The sequence below is a fragment of the Macaca fascicularis genome, chromosome X, assembly GCF_037993035.2.
Source record: "Macaca fascicularis isolate 582-1 chromosome X, T2T-MFA8v1.1".
NCBI classification, from domain to species: Eukaryota; Metazoa; Chordata; class Mammalia; order Primates; family Cercopithecidae; genus Macaca; species Macaca fascicularis.
Window position 1 is genome coordinate 66,174,677 of NC_088395.1, and position 26,385 is coordinate 66,201,061.

A 26,385-nucleotide genomic window follows, 5' to 3' on the forward strand; every position below is an offset into this window, starting at 1 on the left:
TCCAAATATCACTTTGCCAATTCCACAAGAACTGTCTTATCGAAAGACTTCTTGAGGGGAAAGCTGTAACTCTGTGAGATGATTTCACAGAACACAAAGAAGTTTCTCAGAAAGCTTCTTTCTCTTTGTTCTCGGAGGATATTTCCTTTGGCCCAATAGTCTTCAAAGGGATCCGAAATATCTGTTCTCAGATTCCACAGAAATAAGGCTAGCAAAGAGATCCACGAAATAGAGATGGAACTCTGTGAGATGAATTAACAGAACACTAAGCAGTTTATCAGAAAGCTTCTTTCCAGATTTCATCTGAGGATATTTCCTTTTTCACCATAGCCCTCAATGGGCTTCCAAATATCACTTTGCCAATTCCACAAGAAGGGTCTTAGCGAAAGACTTCTTGAGGGGAAAGCTGTAACTCTGTGAGATGATTTCACAGAACACAAAGAAGTTTCTCACAAAGCTTCTTTCTCTTTGTTATCAGAGGATATTTCCTTTGGCCCTATAGTCTTCAAAGGGGTCCTAATATCTGTTTTCAGATTCCACAGAAATAAGGCTAGCAAAGAGATCCACGAAATACAGATGTAACCCTGTGAGTGGAAGTCACACATCACAGAGCAGTTTCTCAGAAAGCTTCTTTCCAGATTTCATCTGAGGATATTTCCTTTTTCACCATAGCCCTCTATGGGCTTCCAAATATCACTTTGCCAATTCCACAAGAACTGTCTTAGCGAAAGGCTTCTTGAGGGGAAAGCTGTAACTCTGTGAGATGATTTCACAGAACACAAAGAAGTTTCTCAGAAAGCTTCTTTCTCTTTGTTATCGGAGGATATTTCCTTTGGCCCTATAGTCTTCAAAGGGATCCGAAATATCTGTTCTCCGATTCCACAGAAATAAGGCTAGCAAGGAGATCCACGAAATACAGATGTAACTCTGTGAGTGGAAGTCACAAATCACAGAGCAGTTTCTCAGAGAGCTTCTTTCCAGATTTCATCGGAGTATATTTCCTTTTTCAACATAGCCCTCTATGGGCTTCCAAATATCACTTTGCCAATTCCACAAGAACTGTCTTAGCGAAAGGCTTCTTCAGAGGAAAGCTGTAACTCTGTGAGATGATTTCACAGAACACAAAGAAGTTTCTCAGAAAGCTTCTTTCTCTTTGTTATCTGAGGATATTTCCTTTGGCCCTATAGTCTTCAAAGGGATCCGAAATATCTGTTCTCAGATTCCACAGAAATAAGGCTAGCAAAGAGATCCACGAAATACAGATGTAACTCTCTGAGATGAATTAACAGAACACTAAGCAGTTTCTCAGAAAGCTTCTTTCAAGATTTCATGTGAGGATATTTCCTTTTTCACCATAGCCCTCTATGGGCTTCCAAATATCACTTTGCCAATTCCACAAGAACTGTCTTAGCGAAAGTCTTCTTGAGGGGAAAGCTGTAACTCTGTGAGATGATTTCACAGAACACAAAGAAGTTTCTCAGAAAGCTTCTTTCTCTTTGTTCTCGGAGGATATTTCCTTTGGCCCTATAGTCTTCAAAGGGATCCGAAATATCTGTTCTCAGATTCCACAGAAATAAGGCTAGCAAAGTGATCCAGGAAATACAGATGTACCTCTGTGAGATGAATTAACAGAACACTAAGCAGTTTCTCTGAAAGCTTCTTTCCAGATTTCATCGGAGGATATTTCCGTTTTCACCGTAGCCCTCTATGGGCTTCCAAATATCTCTTTGCCAATTCCACAAGAACTGTCTTAGCGAAAGGCTTCTTGAGGGGAAAGCTGTAACTCTGTGAGATGATTTCACAGAACACAAAGAAGTTTCTCAGAAAGCTTTTTTCTCTTTTTATCGGAGGATATTTCCTTTGGCCCTATAGTCTTCAAAGGGATCCGAAATATCTGTTCTCCGATTCCACAGAAATAAGGCTAGCAAGGAGATCCACGAAATACAGATGTAACTCTGTGAGTGGAAGTCACAAATCACAGAGCAGTTTCTCAGAGAGCTTCTTTCCAGATTTCATCGGAGTATATTTCCTTTTTCAACATAGCCCTCTATGGGCTTCCAAATATCACTTTGCCAATTCCACAAGAACTGTCTTAGCGAAAGGCTTCTTCAGAGGAAAGCTGTAACTCTGTGAGATGATTTCACAGAACACAAAGAAGTTTCTCAGAAAGCTTCTTTCTCTTTGCTATCTGAGGATATTTCCTTTGGCCCTATAGTCTTCAAAGGGATCCGAAATATCTGTTCTCAGATTCCACAGAAATAAGGCTAGCAAAGAGATCCACGAAATACAGATGTAACTCTCTGAGATGAATTAACAGAACACTAAGCAGTTTCTCAGAAAGCTTCTTTCAAGATTTCATGAGAGGATATTTCCTTTTTCACCATAGCCCTCTATGAGCTTCCAAATATCACTTTGCCAATTCCACAAGAACTGTCTTAGCGAAAGGCTTCTTGAGGGGAAAGCTGTAACTCTGTGAGATGATTTCACAGAACACAAAGAAGTTTCTCAGAAAGCTTCTTTCTCTTTGTTCTCGGAGGATATTTCCTTTGGCCCTATAGTCTTCAAAGGGATCCAAAATATCTGTTCTCAGATTCCACAGAAATAAGGCTAGCAAAGAGATCCACGAAATACAGATGTAACTCTGTGAGATGAATTAACAGAACACTAAGCAGTTTCTCAGAAAGCTTCTTTCCAGATTTCATCTGAGGATATTTCCTTTTTCACCGTAGCCCTCTATGGGCTTCCAAATATCTCTTTGCCAATTCCACAAGAACTGTCTTAGCGAAAGGCTTCTTGAGGGGAAAGCTGTAACTCTGTGAGATGATTTCACCGAACACAAAGAAGTTTCTCAGAAAGCTTCTTTCTCTTTGTTATCGGAGGATATTTCCTTTGGCCCTATAGTCTTCAAAGGGTTCCGAAATATCTGTTCTCAGATTCCACAGAAATAAGGCTAGCAAAGAGATCCACGAAATACAGATGTAAGCCTGTGAGTGGAAGTCACACATCACAGAGCAGTTTCTCAGAAATCTTCTTTCCAAATTTCATTTGAGGATATTTCCTTTTTCACCATAGCCCTCTATGGGCTTCCAAATATCACTTTGCCAATTCCACAAGAACTGTCTTAGCGAAAGGCTTCTTGAGGGGAAAGCTGTAACTCTGTGAGATGATTTCACCGAACACAAAGAAGTTTCTCAGAAAGCTTCTTTCTCTTTGTTCTCGGAGGATATTTCCTTTGGCCCTATAGTCTTCAAAGAGATCCGAAATATCTGTTCTCAGATTCCACAGAAATAAGGCTAGCAAAGTGATCCAGGAAATACAGATGTAACTCTGTGAGATGAATTAACAGAACACTAAGCAGTTTCTCTGAAAGCTTCTTTCCAGATTTCATCGGAGGATATTTCCATTTTCACCGTAGCCCTCTATGGGCTTCCAAATATCTCTTTGCCAATTCCACAAGAACTGTCTTAGCGAAAGGCTTCTTGAGGGGAAAGATGTAACTCTGTGAGATGATTTCACAGAACACCAAGAAGTTTCTCAGAAAGCTTCTTTCTCTTTGTTATCGGAGGATATTTCCTTTGGCCCTATAGTCTTCAAAGGGATCCTAAATATCTGTTCTCAGATTCCACAGAAATAAGGCTAGCAAAGAGATCCACGAAATACAGATGTAACTCTGTCAGATGAATTAACAGAACACTAAGCAGTTTCTCAGAAAACTTCTTTCCAGATTTCATCTGAGGATATTTCCTTTTTCACCATAGCCCTCTATGGGCTTCCAAATATCACTTTGCCAATTCCACAAGAACTGTCTTAGCGAAAGGATTCTTGAGAGGAAAGCTGTAACTCTGTGAGATGATTTCACAGAACACAAAGAAGTTTCTCAGAAAGCTTTTTTCTCTTTGTTATCGGAGGATATTTCCTTTGGCCCTATAGTCTTCAAAGGGATCCGAAATATCTGTTCTCAGATTCCACAGAAATAAGGCTAGCAAAGAGATCCACGAAATACAGATGTAACTCTGTGAGTGGAAGTCACACATCACAGAGCAGTTTCTCAGAAAGCTTCTTTCCAGATTTCATCAGAGGATATTTCCTTTATCACCATAGCCTTCTATGGGCTTCCAAATATCACTTTTCCAATTCCACAAGAACTGTCTTAGCGAAAGGCTTCTTGAGGGGAAAGCTGTATCTCTGTGAGATGATTTCACAGAACACAAAGAAGTTTCTCAGAAAGCTTCTTTCTCTTTGTTATTGGAGGATATTTCCTTTGGCCCTATAGTCTTCAAAGGGATCCGAAATATCTGTTCTCAGATTCCACAGAAATAAGGCAACAAAGAGATCCACGAAATACAGATGTAACTCTCTGAGATGAATTAACAGAACACTAAGCATTTTCTCAGAAAGCTTCTTTCAAGATTTCATGTGAGGATATTTCCTTTTTCACCATAGCCCTCTATGGGCTTCCAAATATCACTTTGCCAATTCCACAAGAACTGTCTTAGCGAAAGGCTTCTTGAGGGGAAAGCTGTATCTCTGTGAGATGATTTCACAGAACACAAAGAAGTTTCTCAGAAAGCTTCTTTCTCTTTGTTCTCGGAGGATATTTCCTTTGGCCCTATAATCTTCAAAGGGATCCGAAATATCTGTTCTCAGATTCCACAGAAATAAGGCTAGCAAAGAGATCCACGAAATACAGATGTAACACTGTGAGTGGAAGTCACACATCACAGAGCGGCTTCTCAGAAAGCTTCTTTCCAGATTTCATCTGAGGATATTTCCTTTTTCACCATAGCCCTCTATGGGCTTCCAAATATCACTTTGCCAATACCACAAGAACTGTCTTAGCGAAAGGCTTCTTGAGGGGAAATCTGTACCTCTGTGAGATGATTTCACAGAACACAAAGAAGTTTCTCAGAAAGCTTCTTTCTCTTTGATATCGGAGGATATTTCCTTTGGCCCTATAGTCTTCAAAGGGATCTGAAATATCTGTTCTCAGATTCCACAGAAATAAGGCTAGCAAAGAGATCCACGAAACAAAGATGTAACCCTGTGAGTGGAAGTCACACATAACAGAGCAGTTTCTCAGAAAGCTTCTTTCCAGATTTCATCTGAGGATATTTCCTTTTTCATCATAGCCCTCTATGGGCTTCCAAATATCACTTTGCCAATTTCACAAGAACTGTCGTAGCGAAAGGCTTCTTGAGGGGGAAGCTGTAACTCTGTGAGATGATTTCAGAGAACACAAAGAAGATTCTCAGAAAACTTCTTTCTCTCTGTTATCGGAGGATATTTCCTTTGGCCCTATAGTCTTCAAAGGGAACCGACATATCTGTTCTCAGATTCCACAGAAACAAGGCTAGCAAAGAGATCCACGAAATACAGATGTAACTCTGTGAGTGGAAGTCACACATCACAGCGCAGTTTCTCAGAAAGCTTCTTTCCAAATTTCATTTTAGGATATTTCCTTGTTCACCGTGGCCCTCTATGGGCTTCCAAATATCACTTTGCTAATTCCACAAGAATTGTCTTAGCCGAAGGCTTCTTGAGTGGAAAGTTTTAACTCTGTGAGATGATTTCACAGAACACAAAGAAGTTTCTCAGAAAGCTTCTTTCTCTTTGTTATCGGAGGATATTTCCTTTGGAGCTATAGTCTTCAAAGGGATCCGAAATATCTTTTCTCAGATTCCCCAGAAAAGAGGCGAGCAAAGAGATCCACGAAATACAGATGTAACTCTGTGAGATGAATTAAGAGAACACTAAGCAGTTTCTCAGAAAGCTTCTTTCCAGATTTCATCTGAGGATATTTCCTTTTTCATCATACCCCTACATGGGCTTCCAAATGTCACTTTGCCAATTGCACAAGAACTGTCTTAACGAAAGGCTTCTTGAGGAGGAAGCTGTAACTCTGTGAGATGATTTCACAGAACACAAAGAAGTTTCTCAGAAAGCTTCTTTCTCTTTGTTATCGGAGGATATTTCCTTTGGCCCTATAGTCTTCAAAGGGATCCGAAATATCTGTTCTCAGATTCCACAGAAATAAGGCTAGCAAAGAGATCCACGAAATACAGATGTAACTCTGTGAGTGGAAGTCACACATCAGAGAGCAGTTACTCAGAAAGCTTCTTTCCAGATTTCATCTGAGGATATTTCCTTTTTCACCATAGCCCTCTATGGGCTTCCAAATATCACTTTGCCAATTCCACAAGAACTGTCTTAGCGAAAGGCTTCTTGAGGGGAAAGCTGTAACTCTGTGAGATGATTTCACAGAACACAAAGAAGTTTCTCAGACAGCTTCTTTCTCTTTGTTATCGGAGGATATTTCCTTTGGCCCTATAGTCTTCAAAGGGATCCGAAATATCTGTTCTCAGATTACACAGAAATAAGGCTAGCAAAGAGATCCACGAAATACAGATGTAACTCTGTGCGTGGATGTCACACATCTCAGAGCAGTTTCTGAGAAAGCTTCTTTCCAGATTTCATCTGAGGATATTTCCTTTTTCACCATAGCCCTCTATGGGCTTCAAAATATCACTTTGCCAATTCCAGAAGAACTGTCTTAGCGAAAGGCTTCTTGAGGGGAAAGCTGTAACTCTGTGAGATGATTTCACGGAACACAATGAAGTTTCTCAGAAAGCTTCTTTCTCTTTGTTATCGGAGGATATTTCCTTTGGCCCTATAGTCTTCAAAGGGATCCGAAATATCTGTTCTCATATTCCACAGAAATAAGGCTAGCCAAGAGATCCACGAAATACAGATGTAACCCTGTGAGTGGAAGTCACACCTCACAGAGCAGTTTCTCAGAAAGCTTCTTTCCAAATTTCATTTGAGGATATTTCCTTTTTCACCATAGACTTCTATGGGCTTCCAAATGTCACTTTGCCAATTGCACAAGAACTGTCTTAACGAAAGGCTTCTTGAGGGGAAAGCTGTAACTCTGTGAGATGATTTCACAGAACACAAAGAAGTTTCTCAGAAAGCTTCTTTCTCTTTGTTATCGGAGGATATTTCCTTTGGCCCTATTGTCTTCAAAGGGATCCGAAATATCTGTTCTCAGATTCCACAGAAATAAGGCCAGCAAAGAGATCCACGAAATACAGATGTAACTCTGTGTGATGAATTAACAGAACACTAAGCAGTTTCTCAGAAAGCTTCTTTCCAGATTTCATCTGAGGATATTTCCTTTTTCATCATAGCCCTCTATGGGCTTCCAAATATCACTTTGCCAATTCCACAAGAACTGTCGTAGCGAAAGGCTTCTTGAGGGGAAAGCTGTAACTCTGTGAGATGATTTCAGAGGACACAAAGAAGTTTCTCAGAAAACTTCTTTCTCTCTCTTATCGGAGGATATTTCCTTTGGCCCTATAGTCTTCAAAGGGAACCGACATATCTGTTCTCAGATTCCACAGAAACAAGGATAGCAAAGAGATCCACGAAATACAGATGTAACTCTGTGAGTGGAAGTCACACATCACAGCGCAGTTTCTCAGAAAGCTTCTTTCCAAATTTCATTTTAGGATATTTCGTTTTTCACCGTGGCCCTCTATGGGCTTCCAAATATCACTTTGCTAATTCCACAAGAATTGTCTTAGCCGTAGGCTTCTTGAGTGGAAAGTTTTAACTCTGTGAGATGATTTCACAGAACACAAAGAAGTTTCTCAGAAAGCTTCTTTCTCTTTGTTATCGGAGGATATTTCCTTTGGCCCTATAGTCTTCAAAGGGATCCGAAATATCTGTTCTCAGATTCCACAGAAATAAGGCTAGCAAAGATGTCCACGAAATACAGATGTAACCCTGTGAGTGGAAGTCACACATCACAGAGCAGTTTCTCAGAAAGCTTCTTTCCAGATTTCATCTGAGGATATTTCCTTTTTCATCATAGCCCTCTAAGGGCTTCCAAATATCACTTTGCCAATTCCACAAGAACTGTCGTAGCGAAAGGCTTCTTGAGGGGAAAGCTGTAACTCTGTGAGATGATTTCAGAGGACACAAAGAAGTTTCTCAGAAAACTTCTTTCTCTCTGTTATCGGAGGATATTTCCTTTGGCCCTATAGTCTTCAAAGGGAACCGACATATCTGTTCTCAGATTCCACAGAAACAAGGCTAGCAAAGAGATCCACGAAATACAGATGTAACTCTGTGAGTGGAAGTCACACATCACAGCGCAGTTTCTCAGAAAGCTTCTTTCCAAATTTCATTTTAGGATATTTCCATTTTCACCGTGGCCCTCTATGGGCTTCGAAATATCACTTTGCTAATTCCACAAGAATTGTCTTAGCCGAAGGCTTCTTGAGTGGAAAGTTTTAACTCTGTGAGATGATTTCACAGAACACAAAGAAGTTTCTCAGAAAGCTTCTTTCTCTTTGTTATCGGAGGATATTTCCTTTGGCCCTAGAGTCTTCAAAGGGATCCGAAATATCTTTTCTCAGATTCCACAGAAATAAGGCTAGCAAAGAGATCCACGAAATACAGATGTAACTCTGTGAGATGAATTAATAGAACACTAAGCAGTTTCTCAGAAAGCTTCTTTCCAGATTTCATCTGAGGATATTTCCTTTTTCACCACAGCCGTCTATGGGCTTCCAAATATCACTTTGCCAATTCCACAAGAACTGTCTTAGCGAAAGGCTTCTTGAGGGGAAAGCTGTAACTCGGTGAGATGATTTCACAGAACACAAAGAAGTTTCTCAGAAAGCTTCTTTCTCTTTGTTATCGGAGGATATTTCCTTTGGCCCTATAGTCTTCAAAGGGATTCCAAATATCTGTTCTCAGATTCCACAGAAATAAGGCTAGCAAAGAGATCCACGAAATACAGATGTAAGCCTGTTAGTGGAAGTCACACATCACAGAGCAGTTTCTCAGAAATCTTCTTTCCAAATTTCATTTGAGGATATTTCCTTTTTCACCATAGCCCTCTATGGGCTTCCAAATATCACTTTGCCAATTCCACAAGAACTGTCTTAGCGAAAGGCTTCTTGAGGGGAAAGCTGTAACTCTGTGAGATGATTTCACCGAACACAAAGAAGTTTCTCAGAAAGCTTCTTTCTCTTTGTTCTCGGAGGATATTTCCTTTGGCCCTATAGTCTTCAAAGGGATCCGAAATATCTGTTCTCAGATTCCACAGAAATAAGGCTAGCCAAGAGATCCAGGAAATACAGATGTAACTCTGTGAGATGAATTAACAGAACACTAAGCAGTTTCTCAGAAAGCTTCTTTCCAGATTTCATGTGAGGATATTTCCGTTTTCACCACAGCCCTCTATGGGCTTCCAAATATCTCTTTGCCAATTCCACAAGGACTGTCTTTGCGAAAGGATTCTTGAGGGGAAAGCGGTAATTCTGTGAGATGATTTCACAGAACACAAAGAAGTTTCTCAGAAAGCTTCTTTCTCTTTGTTATCGGAGGATATTTCCTTTGGCCCTATAGTCTTCAAAGGGATCCTAAATATCTGTTCTCAGATTCCACAGAAATAAGGCTAGCAAAGAGATCCACGAAATACAGATGTAACTCTGTGAGTGGAAGTCACACATCACAGAGCAGTTTCTCAGAAAGCTTCTTTCCAGATTTCATCTGAGGATATTTCCTTTTTCACCATAGCCCTCTATGGGCTTCCAAATATCACTTTGCCAATTCCACAAGAACTGTCTTATCGAAAGACTTCTTGAGGGGAAAGCTGTAACTCTGTGAGATGATTTCACAGAACACAAAGAAGTTTCTCAGAAAGCTTCTTTCTCTTTGTTATCGGAGGATATTTCCTTTGGCCCTATAGTCTTCAAAGGGATCCGAAATATCTGTTCTCAGATTCCACAGAAATAAGGCTAGCAAAGAGATCCACGAAATAGAGATGGAACTCTGTGAGATGAATTAACAGAACACTAAGCAGTTTATCAGAAAGCTTCTTTCCAGATTTCATCTGAGGATATTTCCTTTTTCACCATAGTCCTCTATGGGCTTCCAAATATCACTTTGCCAATTCCACAAGAACGGTCTTAGCGAAAGACTTCTTGAGGGGAAAGCTGTAACTCTGTGAGATGATTTTACAGAACACAAAGAAGTTTCTCACAAAGCTTCTTTCTCTTTGTTATCAGAGGATATTTCCTTTGGCCCTATAGACTTCAAAGGGATCCGAAATATCTGTTCTCAGATTCCACAGAAATAAGGCTAGCAAAGAGATCCACGAAATACAGATGTAACCCTGTGAGTGGAAGTCACACATCACAGAGAAGTTTCTCAGAAAGCTTCTTTCCAGATTTCATCTGAGGATATTTCCTTTTTCACCATAGCCCTCTATGGGCTTCCAAATATCACTTTGCCAATTCCACAAGAACTGTCTTATCGAAAGACTTCTTGAGGGGAAAGCTGTAACTCTGTGAGATGATTTCACAGAACACAAAGAAGTTTCTCAGAAAGCTTCTTTCTGTTTGTTATCGGAGGATATTTCCTTTGGCCCTATAGTCTTCAAAGGGATCCGAAATATCTGTTCTCAGACTCCACAGAAATAAGGCTAGCAAAGAGATCCACGAAATAGAGATGGAACTCTGTGAGATGAATTAACAGAACACTAAGGAGTTTATCAGAAAGCTTCTTTCCAGATTTCACCTGAGGATATTTCCTTTTTCACCATAGTCCTCTATGGGCTTCCAAATATCACTTTGCCAATTCCACAAGAACTGTCTTAGCGAAAGGCTTCTTCAGGAGAAAGCTGTAACTCTGTGAGATGATTTCACAAAATACAAAGAAGTTTCTCAGAAAGCTTCTTTCTCTTTGTCATCGGAGGATATTTCCTTTGGCCCTATAGTCTTCAAAGGGATCCGAAATATCTGTTCTCAGATTCCACAGAAATAAGGCTAGCAAAGAGATCCACGTAATACAGATGTAACTCTGTGAGTGGAAGTCACACATCACAGAGCAGTTTCTCAGAAAGCTTCTTTCCAGATTTCATCTGAGGATATTTCGTTTTTCACCATAGACCTCTATGGGCTTCCAAATATCACTTTGCCAATTCCACAAGAACTGTCTTAGCGAAAGGCTTCTTGAGGGGAAAGCTGAAACTCTGTGAGGTGATTTCACAGAACACAAAGAAGTTTGTCAGAAAGCTTCTTTCTCTTTGTTATCGGAGGATATTTCCTTTGGCCCTACAATCTTCAAAGGGATCCGAAATATCTGTTCTCAGATTCCACAGAAATAAGGCTAGCAAAGAGATCCACGATATACAGATGTAACCCGGTGAGTGGAAGTCACACATCAAAGAGCAGTTTCTCAGAAAGCTTCTTTCCAGATTTCATTTGAGGATATTTCCTTTTCCACCATGGACCTCTATGGGCTTCCAAATATCACTTTGTCAATTCCACAAGAACTGTCTTAGCCAAAGGCTTCTTGAGGGGAAAGCTGTAACTCTGTGAGATGATTTCACCGAACACAAAGAAGTTTCTCAGAAAGCTTCTTTCTCTTTGTTCTCGGAGGATATTTCCTTTGGCCCTATAGTCTTCAAAGGAATCCGAAATATCTGTTCTCAGATTCCACAGAAATAAGGCTAGCAAAGAGATCCAGGAAATACAGATGTAACTCTGTGAGATGAATTAACAGAACACTAAGCAGTTTCTCAGAAAGCTTCTTTCCAGATTTCATCGGAGGATATTTCCGTTTTCACCGTAGCCCTCTATGGGCTTCCAAATATCTCTTTGCCAATTCCACAAGAACTGTCTTAGCGGAAGGCTTCTTGAGGGGAAAGCTGTAACTCTGTGAGATGATTTCACAAAATACAAAGAAGTTTCTCAGAAAGCTTCTTTCTCTTTGTCATCGGAGGATATTTCCTTTGGCCCTATAGTCTTCAAAGGGATCCGAAATATCTGTTCTCAGATTCCACAGAAATAAGGCTAGCAAAGAGATCCACGAAATACAGATGTAACTCTGTGAGTGGAAGTCACACATCACAGAGCAGTTTCTCAGAAAGCTTCTTTCCAGATTTCATCTGAGGATATTTCGTTTTTCAACATAGACCTCTATGGGCTTCCAAATATCACTTTGCCAATTCCACAAGAACTGTCTTAGCGAAAGGTTTCTTGAGGGGAAAGCTGTAACTCTGTGAGATGATTTCACAGAACACAAAGAAGTTTGTCAGAAAGCTTCTTTCTCTTTGTTATCGGAGGATATTTCCTTTGGCCCTATAGTCTTCAAAGGGATCCGAAATATCTGTTCTCAGATTCCAAAGAAATAAGGCTAGCAAAGAGATCCACGAAATACAGATGTAACTCTGTGAGTGGAAGTCACACATCACAGAGCGGCTTCTCAGAAAGCTTCTTTCCAGATTTCATCTGAGGATATTTCCTTTTTCACCATAGCCCTCTATGGGCTTCCAAATATCACTTTGCCAATACCACAAGAACTGTCTTAGCGAAAGGCTTCTTGAGGGGAAATCTGTAACTCTGTGAGATGATTTCACAGAACACAAAGAAGTTTCTCAGAAAGCTTCTTTCTCTTTGATATCGGAGGATATTTCCTTTGGCCCTATAGTCTTCAAAGGGATCCGAAATATCTGTTCTCAGATTCCACAGAAATAAGGCTAGCAAAGAGATCCACGAAATACAGATGTAACCCTGTGAGTGGAAGTCACACATAACAGAGCAGTTTCTCAGAAAGCTTCTTTCCAGATTTCATCTGAGGATATTTCCTTTTTCATCATAGCCCTCTATGGGCTTCCAAATATCACTTGGTAAATTTCACAAGAACTGTCATAGCGAAAGGCTTCTTGAGGGGAAAGCTGTAACTCTGTGAGATGATTTCAGAGAACACAAAGAAGTTTCTCAGAAAACTTCTTTCTCTCTGTTATCGGAGGATATTTCCTTTAGCCCTATAGTCTTCAAAGGGACCGACATATCTGTTCTCAGATTCCACAGAAACAAGGCTAGCAAAGAGATCCACGAAATACAGATGTAACTCTGTGAGTGGAAGTCACACATCACAGCGCAGTTTCTCAGAAAGCTTCTTTCCAAATTTCATTTTAGGATATTTCCTTGTTCACCGTGGCCCTCTATGGGCTTCCAAATATCACTTTGCTAATTCCACAAGAATTGTCTTAGCCGAAGGCCTCTTGAGTGGAAAGTTTTAACTCTGTGAGATGATTTCACAGAACACAAAGAAGTTTCTCAGAAAGCTTCTTTCTCTTTGTTATCGGAGGATATTTCCTTTGGAGCTATAGTCTTCAAAGGGATCCGAAATATCTTTTCTCAGATTCCACAGAAATAAGGCTAGCAAAGAGATCCACGAAATACAGATGTAACTCTGTGAGATGAATTAACAGAACACTAAGCAGTTTCTCAGAAAGCTTCTTTCCAGATTTCATCTGAGGATATTTCCTTTTTCATCATACCCCTACATGGGCTTCCAAATGTCACTTTGCCAATTGCACAAGAACTGTCTTAACGAAAGGCTTCTTGGGGGGGAAGCTGTAACTCTGTGAGATGATTTCACAGAACACAAAGAAGTTTCTCAGAAAGCTTCTTTCTCTTTGTTATCGGAGGATATTTCCTTTGGCCCTATAGTCTTCAAAGGGATCCGAAATATCTGTTCTCAGATTCCTCAGAAATAAGGCTAGCAAAGAGATCCACGAAATACAGATGTAACTCTGTGAGTGGAAGTCACACATCACAGAGCAGTTTCTCAGAAAGCTTCTTTCCAGATTTCATCTGAGGATATTTCCTTTTTCACCATAGCCCTCTATGGGCTTCCAAATATCACTTTGCCAATTCCACAAGAACTGTCTTATCGAAAGACTTCTTGAGGGGAAAGCTGTAACTCTGTGAGATGATTTCACAGAACACAAAGAAGTTTCTCAGAAAGCTTCTTTCTCTTTGTTATCGGAGGATATTTCCTTTGGCCCTATAGTCTTCAAAGGGATCCGAAATATCTGTTCTCAGATTCCACAGAAATAAGGCTAGCAAAGAGATCCACGAAATAGAGATGGAACTCTGTGAGATGAATTAACAGAACACTAAGCAGTTTATCAGAAAGCTTCTTTCCAGATTTCATCTGAGGATATTTCCTTTTTCACCATAGTCCTCTATGGGCTTCCAAATATCACTTTGCCAATTCCACAAGAACGGTCTTAGCGAAAGACTTCTTGAGGGGAAAGCTGTAACTCTGTGAGATGATTTCACAGAAGACAAAGAAGTTTCTCACAAAGCTTCTTTCTCTTTGTTATCAGAGGATATTTCCTTTGGCCCTATAGTCTTCAAAGGGATCCGAAATATCTGTTCTCAGATTCCACAGAAATAGGGCTAGCAAAGAGATCCACGAAACACAGATGTAACCCTGTGAGTGGAAGTCACACATCACAGAGAAGTTTCTCAGAAAGCTTCTTTCCAGATTTCATCTGAGGATATTTCCTTTTTCACCATAGCCCTCTATGGGCTTCCAAATATCACTTTGCCAATTCCACAAGAACTGTCTTATCGAAAGACTTCTTGAGGGGAAAGCTGTAACTCTGTGAGATGATTTCACAGAACACAAAGAAGTTTCTCAGAAAGCTTCTTTCTCTTTGTTATCGGAGGATATTTCCTTTGGCCCTATAGTCTTCAAAGGGATCCGAAATATCTGTTCTCAGACTCCACAGAAATAAGGCTAGCAAAGAGATCCACGAAATAGAGATGGAACTCTGTGAGATGAATTAACAGAACACTAAGGAGTTTATCAGAAAGCTTCTTTCCAGATTTCATCTGAGGATATTTCCTTTTTCACCATAGTCCTCTATGGGCTTCCAAATATCACTTTGCCAATTCCACAAGAACTGTCTTAGCGAAAGGCTTCTTCAGGAGAAAGCTGTAACTCTGTGAGATGATTTCACAAAATACAAAGAAGTTTCTCAGAAAGCTTCTTTCTCTTTGTCATCGGAGGATATTTCCTTTGGCCCTATAGTCTTCAAAGGGATCCGAAATATCTGTTCTCAGATTCCACAGAAATAAGGCTAGCAAAGAGATCCACGAAATACAGATGTAACTCTGTGAGTGGAAGTCACACATCACAGAGCAGTTTCTCAGAAAGCTTCTTTCCAGATTTCATCTGAGGATATTTCGTAATTCACCATAGACCTCTATGGGCTTCCAAATATCACTTTGCCAATTCCACAAGAACTGTCTTAGCGAAAGGCTTCTTGAGGGGAAAGCTGAAACTCTGTGAGGTGATTTCACAGAACACAAAGAAGTTTGTCAGAAAGCTTCTTTCTCTTTGTTATCGGAGGATATTTCCTTTGGCCCTACAATCTTCAAAGGGATCCGAAATATCTGTTCTCAGATTCCACAGAAATAAGGCTAGCAAAGAGATCCACGATATACAGATGTAACCCGGTGAGTGGAAGTCACACATCAAAGAGCAGTTTCTCAGAAAGCTTCTTTCCAGATTTCATTTGAGGATATTTCCTTTTCCACCATGGACCTCTATGGGCTTCCAAATATCACTTTGTCAATTCCACAAGAACTGTCTTAGCCAAAGGCTTCTTGAGGGGAAAGCTGTAACTCTGTGAGATGATTTCACCGAACACAAAGAAGTTTCTCAGAAAGCTTCTTTCTCTTTGTTCTCGGAGGATATTTCCTTTGGCCCTATAGTCTTCAAAGGAATCCGAAATATCTGTTCTCAGATTCCACAGAAATAAGGCTAGCAAAGAGATCCAGGAAATACAGATGTAACTCTGTGAGATGAATTAACAGAACACTAAGCAGTTTCTCAGAAAGCTTCTTTCCAGATTTCATCTGAGGATATTTCCGTTTTCACCGTAGCCCTCTATGGGCTTCCAAATATCTCTTTGCCAATTCCACAAGAACTGTCTTAGCGAAAGGCTTCTTGAGGGGAAAGCTGTAACTCTGTGAGATGATTTCACAAAATACAAAGAAGTTTCTCAGAAAGCTTCTTTCTCTTTGTCATCGGAGGATATTTCCTTTGGCCCTATAGTCTTCAAAGGGATCCGAAATATCTGTTCTCAGATTCCACAGAAATAAGGCTAGCAAAGAGATCCACGAAATACAGATGTAACTCTGTGAGATGAATTAGCAGGAGACTAAGCAGTTTCTCAGAAAGCTTCTTTCCAGATTTCATCTGAGGATATTTCGTTTTTCACCATAGCCCTCTATGGGCTTCCAAATATCACTTTGCCAATACCACAAGAACTGTCTTAGCGAAAGGCTTCTTGAGGGGAAATCTGTAACTCTGTGAGATGATTTCACAGAACACAAAGAAGTTTCTCAGAAAGCTTCTTTCTCTTTGATATCGGAGGATATTTCCTTTGGCCCTATAGTCTTCAAAGGGATCCGAAATATCTGTTCTCAGATTCCACAGAAATAAGGCTAGCAAAGAGATCCACGAAATACAGATGTAACCCTGTGAGTGGAAGTCACACATAACAGAGCAGTTTCTCAGAAAGCTTCTTTCCAGATTTCATCTGAGGATATTTCCTTTTTCATCATAGCCCTCTATGGGCTTCCAAATATCACTTTGCCAATTTCACAACAACTGTCATAGCGAAAGGCTTCTTGAGGGGAAAGCTGTAACTCTGTGAGATGATTTCAGAGAACACAAAGAAGTTTCTCAGAAAACTTCTTTCTCTCTGTTATCGGAGGATATTTCCTTTAGCCCTATAGTCTTCAAAGGGACCGACATATCTGTTCTCAGATTCCACAGAAACAAGGCTAGCAAACAGATCCACGAAATACAGATGTAACTCTGTGAGTGGAAGTCACACATCACAGCGCAGTTTCTCAGAAAGCTTCTTTCCAAATTTCATTTTAGGATATTTCCTTGTTCACCGTGGCCCTCTATGGGCTTCCAAATATCACTTTGCTAATTCCACAAGAATTGTCTTAGCCGAAGGCCTCTTGAGTGGAAAGTTTTAACTCTGTGAGATGATTTCACAGAACACAAAGAAGTTTCTCAGAAAGCTTCTTTCTCTTTGTTATCGGAGGATATTTCCTTTGGAGCTATAGTCTTCAAAGGGATCCGAAATATCTTTTCTCAGATTCCACAGAAATAAGGCTAGCAAAGAGATCCACGAAATACAGATGTAACTCTGTGAGATGAATTAACAGAACACTAAGCAGTTTCTCAGAAAGCTTCTTTCCAGATTTCATCTGAGGATATTTCCTTTTTCATCATACCCCTACATGGGCTTCCAAATGTCACTTTGCCAATTGCACAAGAACTGTCTTAACGAAAGGCTTCTTGAGGGGAAAGCTGTAACTCTGTGAGATGATTTCACAGAACACAAAGAAGTTTCTCAGAAAGCTTCTTTCTCTTTGTTATCGGAGGATATTTCCTTTGGCCCTATAGTCTTCAAAGGGATCCGAAATATCTGTTCTCAGATTCCACAGAAATAAGGCTAGCAAAGAGATCCACGAAATACAGATGTAACCCTGTGAGTGGAAGTCACACATCACAGAGCAGTTTCTCAGAAAGCTTCTTTCCAGATTTCATCTGAGGATATTTCCTTTTTCACCACAGCCGTCTATGGGCTTCCAAATATCACTTTGCCAATTCCACAAGAACTGTCTTAGCGAAAGGCTTCTTGAGGGGAAAGCTGTAAATCTGTGAGATGATTTCACCGAACACAAAGAAGTTTCTCAGAAAGCTTCTTTCTCTTTGTTCTCGGAGGATATTTCCTTTGGCCCTAGAGTCTTCAAAGGGATCCGAAATATCTTTTCTCAGATTCAACAGAAATAAGGCTAGCAAAGAGATCCACGAAATACAGATGTAACTCTGTGAGATGAATTAATAGAACACTAAGCAGTTTCTCAGAAAGCTTCTTTCCAGATTTCATCTGAGGATATTTCCTTTTTCACCATAGCCCTATATGGGCTTCCAAATGTCACTTTGCCAATTGCACAAGAACTGTCTTAACGAAAGGCTTCTTGAGGGGAAAGCTGTAACTCTGTGAGATGATTTCACAGAACGCAAAGAAGTTTCTCAGAAAGCTTCTTTCTCTTTGTTATCGGAGGATATTTCCTTTGGCCCTATAGTCTTCAAAGGGATCCGAAATATCTGTTCTCAGATTCCACAGAAATAAGGCTAGCAAAGAGATCCACGAAATACAGATGTAACTCTGTGAGTGGAAGTCACACATCACAGAGCAGTTTCTCAGAAAGCTTCTTTCCAAATTTCATTTTAGGATATTTCCTTTTTCACCGTGGCCCTCTATGGGCTTCCAAATATCACTTTGCTAATTCCACAAGAATTGTCTTAGCCGAAGGCTTCTTGAGTGGAAAGTTTTAACTCTGTGAGATGATTTCACAGAACACAAAGAAGTTTCTCAGAAAGCTTCTTTCTCTTTGTTATCGGAGGATATTTCCTTTGGAGCTATAGTCTTCAAAGGGATCCGAAATATCTTTTCTCAGATTCCACAGAAATAAGGCTAGCAAAGAGATCCACGAAATACAGATGTAACTCTGTGAGATGAATTAACAGAACACTAAGCAGTTTCTCAGAAAGTTTCTTTCCAGATTTCATCTGAGGATATTTCCTTTTTCATCATAGCCCTACATGGGCTTCCAAATATCACTTTGCCAATTGCACAAGAACTGTCTTAACGAAAGGCTTCTTGAGGGGGAAGCTGTAACTCTGTGAGATGATTTCACAGAACACAAAGAAGTTTCTCAGAAAGCTTCTTTCTCTTTGTTATCGGAGGATATTTCCTTTGGCCCTATAGTCTTCAAAGGGATCCGAAATATCTGTTCTCAGATTCCACAGAAATAAGGCTAGCAAAGAGATCCACGAAATACAGATGTAACTCTGTGAGTGGAAGCCACACATCAGAGAGCAGTTACTCAGAAAGCTTCTTTCCAGATTTCATCTGAGGATATTTCCTTTTTCACCATACCCCTCTATGGGCTTCCAAATATCACTTTGCCAATTCCACAAGAACTGTCTTAGCGAAAGGCTTCTTGAGGGGAAAGCTGTAACTCTGTGAGATGATTTCACGGAACACAATGAAGTTTCTCAGAAAGCTTCTTTCTCTTTGTTATCGGAGGATATTTCCTTTGGCCCTATAGTCTTCAAAGGGATCCGAAATATCTGTTCTCAGATTCCACAGAAATAAGGCGAGCCAAGAGATCCACGAAATACAGATGTAACCCTGTGAGTGGAAGTCACACCTCACAGAGCAGTTTCTCAGAAAGCTTCTTTCCAGATTTCATTTGAGGATATTTCCTTTTTCACCATAGACTTCTATGGGCTTCCAAATATCACTTTGCCAATTCCACAGGAACTGTCTTAGCGAAAGGCTTCTTGAGGGGAAAGCTGTAACTCTGTGAGATGATTTCACCGAACACAAAGAAGTTTCTCAGAAAGCTTCTTTCTCTTTGTTCTCGGAGGATATTTCCATTGGCCCTAGAGTCTTCAAAGGGATCCGAAATATCTTTTCTCAGATTCAACAGAAATAAGGCTAGCAAAGAGATCCACGAAATACAGATGTAACTCTGTGAGATGAATTAATAGAACACTAAGCAGTTTCTCAGAAAGCTTCTTTCCAGATTTCATCTGAGGATATTTCCTTTTTCACCATAGCCCTATATGGGCTTCCAAATGTCACTTTGCCAATTGCACAAGAACTGTCTTAACGAAAGGCTTCTTGAGGGGAAAGCTGTAACTCTGTGAGATGATTTCACAGAACGCAAAGAAGTTTCTCAGAAAGCTTCTTTCTCTTTGTTATCGGAGGATATTTCCTTTGGCCCTATAGTCTTCAAAGGGATCCGAAATATCTGTTCTCAGATTCCCCAGAAATAAGGCTAGCAAAGAGATCCACGAAATACAGATGTAACCCTGTGAGTGAAAGTCACACATCACAGAGCAGTTTCTCAGAAAGCTTCTTTCCAGATTTCATCTGAGGATATTTCCTTTTTCATCATAGCCCTCTATGGGCTTCCAAATATCACTTTGCCAATTCCACAAGAACTGTCGTAGCGAAAGGCTTCTTGAGGGGAAAGCTGTAACTCTGTGAGATGATTTCAGAGGACACAAAGAAGTTTCTCAGAAAACTTCTTTCTCTTTGTTATCGGAGGATATTTCCTTTGGCCCTATAGTCTTCAAAGGGAACCGACATATCTGTTCTCAGATTCCACAGAAACAAGGATAGCAAAGAGATCCACGAAATACCGATGTAACTCTGTGAGTGGAAGTCACACATCACAGCGCAGTTTCTCAGAAAGCTTCTTTCCAAATTTCATTTTAGGATATTTCGTTTTTCACCGTGGCCCTCTATGGGCTTCCAAATATCACTTTGCTAATTCCACAAGAATTGTCTTAGCCGAAGGCTTCTTGAGTGGAAAGTTTTAACTCTGTGAGATGATTTCACAGAACACAAAGAAGTTTCTCAGAAAGCTTCTTTCTCTTTGTTATCGGAGGATATTTCCTTTGGAGCTATAGTCTTCAAAGGGATCCGAAATATCTGTTCTCAGATTCCACAGAAATAAGGCTAGCAAAGAGATCGACGAAATACAGATGTAACTCTGTGAGATGAGTTAACAGAACACTAAGCAGTTTTTCAGAAAGCTTCTTTCCAGATTTCATCTGAGGATATTTCCTTTTTCATCATAGCCCTACATGGGCTTCCAAATGTCACTTTGCCAATTGCACAAGAACTGTCTTAACGAAAGGCTTCTTGAGGGGGAAGCTGTAACTCTGTGAGATGATTTCACAGAACACAAAGAAGTTTCTCAGAAAGCTTCTTTCTCTTTGTTATCGGAGGATATTTCCTTTGGAACTATAGTCTTCAAAGGGTTCCGAAATATCTGTTCTCAGATTCCACAGAAATAAGGCTAGCAAAAAGATCCACGAAATACAGATATAACTCTGTGAGTGGAAGTCACACATCAGAGAGCAGTTACTCAGAAAGCTTCTTTCCAGATTTCATCTGAGGATGTTTCCTTTTTCACCATAGCCCTCTATGGGCTTCCAAATATCACTTTGTCAATTCCACAAGAACTGTCTTCGCGAAAGGCTTCTTGAGGGGAAAGCTGTAACTCTGTGAGATGATTTCACAGAACACAAAGAAGGTTCTCAGAAAGCTTCTTTCTCTTTGTTATCGGAGGATATTTCCTTTGGCCCTATAGTCTTCAAAGGGATCCGAAATATCTGTTCTAAGATTCCACAGAAATAAGGCTAGCAAAGAGATCCACGAAATACAGATGTAACTCTGTGCGTGGAAGTCACACATCTCAGAGCAGATTCTGAGAAAGCTTCTCTCCAGATTTCATCTGAGGATATTTCCTTTTTCACCATAGCCCTCTATGGGCTTCCAAATATCACTTTGCCAATTCCACAAGAACTGTCTTAGCGAAAGGCTTCTTGAAGGGAAAGCTGTAACTCTGTGAGATGATTTCACGGAACACAATGAAGTTTCTCAGAAAGCTTCTTTCTCTTTGTTATCGGAGGATATTTCCTTTGGCCCTATAGTCTTCAAAGGGATCCGAAATATCTCTTCTCAGATTCCACAGAAATAAGGCTAGCCAAGAGATCCACGAAATACAGATGTAACCCTGTGAGTGGAAGTCACACCTCACAGAGCAGTATCTCAGAAAGCTTCTTTCCAGATTTCATCTGAGGATATTTACTTTTTCACCAAAGCCCTCTATGGGCTTCCAAATATCACTTTGCCAATTCCACAAGAACTGTCTCAGCGAAAGTCTTCTTGAGGGGAAAGCTGTAACTCTGTGAGATGATTTCACAGAACACAAAGAAGTTTCTCAGAAAGCTTCTTTCTCTTTGTTATCGGAGGATATTTCCTTTGGCCCTAGAGTCTTCAAAGGGATCCGAAATATCTGTTCTCAGATTCCACAGAAATAAGGCTAGCAAAGAGATCCACGAAATACAGATGTAACTCTGTGAGATGAATTAACAGAACACTAAGCAGTTTCTCAGAAAGCTTCTCTCCAGATTTCATCTGAGGATATTTCCTTTTTCACCACAGCCGTCTATGGGCTTCCCAATATCACTTTGCCAATTCCACAAGAACTGTCTTAGCGAAAGGCTTCTTGAGGGGAAAGCTGTAACTCTGTGAGATGATTTCACAGAACACAAAGAAGTTTCTTAGAACGCTTCTTTCTCTTTGTTATCGGAGGATATTTCCATTGGCCCTATAGTCTTCAAAGGGATCCGAAATATCTGTTCTCAGATTCCACAGAAATAAGGCTACCAAAGAGATCCACGAAAGACAGATGTAACTCTGTGTGATGAATTAACAGAACACTAAGCAGTTTCTCAGAAAGCTTCTTTCCAGATTTCAACTGAGGATATTTCCTTTTTCACCATAGCCCTCTATGGGCTTCCAAATATCACTTTACCAATACCACAAGAATTCTCTTAGTGAAAGGCTTCTTGAGGGGAAAGCTGTAACTCTGTGAGATGATTTCACAGAACACAAAGAAGTTTCTCAGAGAGCTTCTTTCTCTTTGTTATCGGAGGATATTTCCTTTGGCCCTATAGTCTTCAAAGGGATCCGAAATATCTGTTCTCAGATTCCACAGAAATAAGGCTAGCAAAGAGATCCACGAAATACAGATGTAACTCTGTGAGTGAAAGTCACACATCACAGAGCAGTTTCTCAGAAAGCTTCTTTCCAGATTTCATCTGAGGATATTTCCTTTTTCAACATAGCCCTCTATGGGCTTCCAAATATCACTTTGCCAACTCCACAAGAACTGTCTTAGCGAAAGGCTTCTTGAGGGGAAAGCTGTAACTCTGTGAGATGATTTCACAGAACACAAAGAAGTTTCTCAGAAAACTTCTTTCTCTCTGTTAACGACGGATATTTCCTTTGGCCCTATAGTCTTCAAAGGGAACCGACATATCTGTTCTCAGATTCCACAGAAACAAGGCTAGCAAAGAGAATCACGAAATACAGATGTAACTCTGTGAGATGAATAAACAGAACACTAAGCAGTTTCTCAGAAAGCTTCTTTCCAGATTTCATCTGAGGATATTTCCTTTTTCACCGTGGCCCTCTATGGGCTTCCAAATATCACTTTGCTAATTCCACAAGAATTGTCTTAGCCGAAGGCTTCTTGAGTGGAAAGTTTTAACTCTGTGAGACGATTTCACAGAACACAAAGAAGTTTCTCAGAAAGCTTCTTTCTCTTTGTTATCGGAGGATATTTCCTTTGGCCCTACAGTCTTCAAAGGGATCCGAAATATCTGTCCTCAGATTCCACAGAAATAAGGCTAGCAAAGAGATCCACGAAATACAGATGTAACTCTGTGAGATGAATTAACAGAACACTAACCAGTTTCTCAGAAAGCTTCTATCCAGATTTCATCTGAGGATATTTCCTTTTTCACCACAGCCCTATATGGGCTTCCAAATGTCACTTTGCCAATTGCACAAGAACTCTCTTATCGAAAGGCTTCTTGAGGGGAAAGCTGTAACTCTGTGAGATGATTTTACAGAACACAAAGAAGTTTGTCCGAAAGTTTCTTTCTCTTTGTTATCTGAGGATATTTCCTTTGGCCCTATAGTCTTCAAAGGGATCCGAAATATCGGTTCTCAGATTCCACAGAAATAAGGCTAGTAAAGAGATACACGAAATACAGATGTAAGTCTGTGAGATGAATTAACAGAACACTAAGCAGTTTCTCCGAAAGCTTCTTTCCAGATTTCATCTGAGGATATTTCCTTTTTCATCATAGCCCTCTATGGTCTTCCAAATATCACTTTGCCAATTCCACAAGAACTGTCTTAGCGAAAGGCTTCTTGAGGGGAAAGCTGTAACTCTGTGAGATGATTTCAGAGAACACAAAGAAGTTTCTGAAAAAACTTCTTTCTCTCTGTTATCGGAGAATATTTCCTTTGGCCCTATAGTCTTCAAAGAGATCAGAAATATCTGTTCTCAGATTCCACAGAAATAAGGCTAGCAGAGAGATCCACGAAATACAGATGTAGCTCTGTGAGATGAATTAACAGAACACTAAGCAGTTTCTCAGAAAGCTTCTTTCCAGATTTCATCTGAGGATATTTCCTTTTTCACCATAGCCCTCTATGGGCGTCCAAATATCACTTTGCCAGTTACTCAAGAACTGTCTTAGCGAAAGTCTTCTTGAGGGGAAAGCTGTAACTCTGTGAGATGATTTCACAGAACACAAAGAAGTTTCTCAGAACGTTTCTTTCTCTTTGTTATCTGAGGATATTTCCTTTGGCCCTATAGTCTTCAAAGGGATCCGAATAATCTGTTCTCAGATTCCACAGAAATAAGGCTAGCAAAGAGATCCACGAAATACAGATGTAACTCTGTGAGTGGAAGTCACACATCACAGAGCAGTTTCTCAGAAAGCTTCTTTCCAGATTTCATCTGAGGATATTTCCTTTTTCAACATAGCCCTCTATGGGCTTCCAAATATCACTTTGCCAATTCCACAAGAACTGTCTTAGCGAAAGGCTTCTTGAGCGGAAAGCTGTAACTCTGTGAGTTGACTTCACAGAACACAAAGAAGTTTCTCAGAATGCTTCTTTCTCTTTGTTATCGGAGTATATTTCCTTTGGCCATATAGTCTTCAAAGGGATCCGAAATATCTGTTCTCAGATTCCAAAGAAATAAGGCTAGCAAAGAGATCCACGAAATACAGATGTAACTCTGTGAGTGGAAGTAACACATCACAGATCAGTTTCTCAGAAAGCTTCTTTCCAGATTTCATCGGAGGATATTTCCTTTTTCACCATAGCCCTCTATGGGCTTCCGAATATCACTTTGCCAATTCCAAAAGAACTGTCTTAGCGAAACGCTTCTTGAGGGGAAAGGTGTAACTCTGTGAGATGATTTCACAGAACACAATGAAGTTTCTCAGAAAGCTTCCTTCTCTTTGTTATCGGAGGATATTTCCTTTGGCCCTATAGTCTTCAAAGGGTTCCGAAATATCTGTCCTCAGATTCCACAGAAATAGGCTAGCAAAGAGATCCACGAAATACAGATGTAACTCTGTGAGATGAATTAACAGAACACTAAGCAGTTTCTCAGAAATCTTCTTTCCAGATTTCATCTGAGGATATTTCCTTTTTCACCGTAGCCCTATATGGGCTTACAAATATCACTTTACCAATACCACAAGAAATGTCTTAGTGAAAGGCTTCTTGAGGGGAAAGCTGTAACTCTGTGAGATGATTTCACAGAACACAAAGAAGTTTCTCAGAAAGCTTCTTTCTCTTTGTTATCGGAGGATATTTCCTTTGGCCCTATAGTCTTCAAAGGGATCCGAAATATCTGTTCTCAGATTCCACAGAAATAAGGCTAGCAAAGAGATCCACGAATTACAGATGAAACTCTCTGAGATTAATTAACAGAACAATAAGCAGTTTCTCAGAAATCTTCTTTCCTGATTTCATCTGAGGATATTTCCTTTTTCACCATAGCCCTCTATGGGCTTCCAAATATCACTATGCCAATTCCACAGGAACTGTCTTAGCGAAAGGCTTCTTGAGGGGAAAGCTGTAACTCTGTGAGATGATTTCACATAACACAAAGAAGTTTCTCAGAAAGCTTCTTTCTCTTTGTTATTGGAGGATATTTCCTTAAGCCCTATAGTCTTCAAAGAGATCTGAAATATCTGTTCTCAGATTCCACAGAAATAAGGCTAGCAAAGAGATCCACGAAATACAGATGTAACTCTGTGAGTGGAAGTCACATACCACAGAGCAGTTTCTCAGAAAGCTTCTTTCCAGATTTCATCTGAGGATATTTCCTTTTTCGCCAAAGCCCTCTATGGGCTTCCAAATATCACTTTGCCAATTCCACAAGAACTGTCTTAGCGAAAGGCTTCTTGAGGGAAAAGCTGTAACTCTGTGAGATGATTTCACAGAACACAAAGAAGTTTCTCAGAAAGCTTCTTTCTCTTTGTTATCGGAGGATATTTCCTTTGGCCCTATAGTCTTCAAAGGGATCCGAAATATCTGTTCTCAGATTCCAAAGAAATAAGACTAGCAAAGAGATCCACGAAATACAGATGTAACTCTGTGAGTGGAAGTCACACATCACAGAGCAGTTTCTCAGAAAGCTTCTCTCCAGATTTCATCTGAGGATATTTCCTTTTTCAACATATCCCTCTATGGGCTTCCAAATATCACTTTGCCAATTCCACAAGAACTGTCTTAGCGAAAGGCTTCTTGAGCGGAAAGCTGTAACTCTGTGAGATGACTTCACAGAACACAAAGAAGTTTCCCAGAATGCTTCTTTCTCTTTGTTATTGGAGTGTATTTCCTTTGGCCATATAGTCTTCAAAGGGATCCGAAATATCTGTTCTCAGATTCCAAAGAAATAAGGCTAGCAAAGAGATCCACGAAATACAGATGTAACTCTATGAGTGGAAGTAACACATCACAGAGCATTTTCTCAGAAAGCTTCTTTCCAGATTTCATCGGAGGATATTTCCTTTTTC